Raw genomic sequence first — 3,059 nt, forward strand, 5'->3', positions numbered from 1 at the left:
ACAAAAATGCAAACATGAAACATGACAAATTCAGTAACACATTTGACAAAATGATTTAACATGGAAACCTAATTGGGAAAAACTACCAGTAACATGCTACTCATTCTCAATCTTCTGAAGTGATTACCTATGAAAGACCAACCCTATTGAAGGTTACAATGCATAGAATTAAATGTGACCTGGTTAAAGGATTTCAATAACCCTATTAGGAGTGAGCCTTGTTAGAGGATTTTAGATCATTCACTTGGAATGTCACCCAATTAAAGGATTTACAAATGATTGTTAGGTCAACCTGAATCTAAAGGATTTACCCTAGACTAGTACAATGATTAGAAAGTAACAATAAGGTTTGATTTAATAACTACTTACAACTCCATTAGAAAATTATAGATCTCTATTTTATTCCTCCATTATGCTTGGCTTTCACATTTTAGCTTTGATATCTTGTTCACCCTTCAAGAATCTATACCCTTAAGCCTTCTTGCTTTGTTTTCCAATGTAGTCTCTTTTCTTAGGTCACTGAATGAAGCAATACCCTAGACTTCTTGTCTTCCTTAAGTTCTCGCACATGACAACCTTTGCTTCTAACCAACCATCTCTATAAATAGAGAATTAAGATTTTTCTAATTCATCATCCATCGTCCATTTTAGGGTTAGGTTAGATTAGGTAAGATTCAATGAATCTACCCATTATTTCATTTCATTCCCTTCTAGAAACTTCTCATTCAATTCTCTTTGAATTTGCCTCAAAAAAATTCACCACGAATTTTGTGCCACTAGCTCATCAAGCTATCTTCCACATGGTTCACACAATCCAAGAAATTAAACTTGTCATCTTAGATTCATTGAATTCTTGATCTTTGTCATAGTGTTGACACTTGGCATTAACTAGCCTATCATTCTTGATGCATACTACATTGCTCGGTATCCACAATCAAAACACTCAACATGAACTAAAGTTTACTGGTGCTTGGTATCAGCTAAACTTTACTAAGGTTACTTTATAATTGACTTGGCTTATACTGAATTCAACTTTTCTTGTCTCCAACTAATTTTCTACTTGGTTTACACTAACTTTTCTTGGCACCTACTATGCAAAATGTTAAGCTTGATAGAGAAATTTCATTTAATTTCTTCTCCTAAACTTAATCAGCGTAGCCATCCTTTTCAACCTTAAGTAGACTATCAATGCACTATAATACAACTATCTTAACTAATCCTTGCACTCCTTTTCCATAACATAACTCATACTTCTCTCTAGGTGCTATTGTTATCTCACTTGATCAAATCCTCTTCATCAATGAAACAAATGATACTACTTAAATCATATAAGTAATTATCGTACTAGAAAGTAGTAGGTTTGACATCAATGAGAAAACACTGATTGAAACACATTATCATACTTGTATCAATCTGTTTTCAAAAAAGTCTATCTCACCTTGGAAAAATTATATCACAATAGACCCCCTATACTTATTCAACTTTTAGTCATGAATGTTGAATAAAGAGTTATTACTTCCACAAGAAATAAAAGTATATAATTCTTTGACTCCTTCAATACATTGTCCTATTCGACATCATTAATAATTGAGCATCATGCTAAAGATTCTTCCATTTTATAAGACTTTGTCTTAACTACATAAATATGATAGTGTGCAAAAAATAATTTTCACATTTATAACTAATTCAAAATAATAGTCATTCAACTGCATGAAATATTTAACATAGATATATCACATGGCATATTAATATTATTAAAAAGGGTTTATTAAAGTAAAAAGGACAATTCATGTCCTAACCTTAACAAGTGAATGAAATAAGAAAAAAGGGATGATAAACACATGTTCCAAGCTATTATTGCAACAAAAAAATGTATAAAAAAGTCTTAAGGAAAAGAATCCATTATTTGAGCTCATAAACATCCAAATCTAGAATTCATAGATAATTGTTATTACTTGCATATGGGTTTTAAATGTTTGATTTTTCATAAAAGGTTAATAATTGAAAGATAGAATGTTGATTCACTAAAATACAATAGATTGATTCTTAATTTTTTTAATGACATTGAGAGGTGGGAGGGAAGTATGAACTAGGGTTTCAATGAATGAGTTGTCTAAGCCAAAGGATGAAGATGAGATAGATGGTAAAAAGGATGGTAGAGTATTATCTCTTCCCTTAGCTATTTATGTCTTTGTCCCATTTATGCAAGGTATCGAGTCCCTATTTGCAAACTTGCCAGTCCCTAGACATCATTTTGTTTTCAGATTTTTCTAGTGTAAATGCAACCTCTATGTATGGATAGGGATATTTTGCATGTGTATTATGAGGGCTTTTCAAGTTTGTGTGCATTGGATCTTTTTCTAGGTCTTTGATAGGGTTTGAAGCCCCTTTTGTTGAAACCCTCTTTACTTGAGGATTTGATATTTTGGCACAAGGAATTCACTTAGTGAACCTAAATCATAGCTTGTGTGTTTATGGAAAACTAAAGAATCCCTCTATTTTCAAAGAATATTTCCCCAAACTCCCTTTTTATTACCTCCCAATACCCACCTAGTACCCCTTTTCTTATATAAAATTCCACCCTCCCCCTATTTAAGTAATATATTACCCCTTTTTTCCATTTTAAACCCCCTAATATGAATGCATGTAGTATTGTATTGCCTTTTTAGAGAAGACAATGTGTCTTTTAGAAATAATTTGTACTCCCTCTTTGGTTCTTTTTTGTGTTTGCATACTTCTACTACAAGTGTCTCTATTTATTTTGTAGGTGTCATGAATCTATTGTGCATGAATTCTATTCTCCTTAGTTGGTGGAATAAAATCCTAGTGTTTGTGTTCTTGTTTCCTCACATAATCCTCTAGTTTCTTTGGGGGGATTCTTTCTTTCTTTTTGGGATTTTCTCTAACTATTTTGACTTATTGAACTATTTTTTTCTATAGACCTAATAGTTGTATCGGAGGTTGGTATTGATGTTATCTTTGTAGGATTATTGGATGTTGGGGGTTATATGAATTCCCAAAGTCTTTCTAGGAGTAATTATCATGGGGTCTATATTTTT

This window comes from Cupressus sempervirens, chromosome 5 (assembly GCF_028749045.1).
Source record: "Cupressus sempervirens isolate cs-2001-9-10 chromosome 5, ASM2874904v1, whole genome shotgun sequence".
NCBI classification, from domain to species: domain Eukaryota; kingdom Viridiplantae; phylum Streptophyta; class Pinopsida; order Cupressales; family Cupressaceae; genus Cupressus; species Cupressus sempervirens.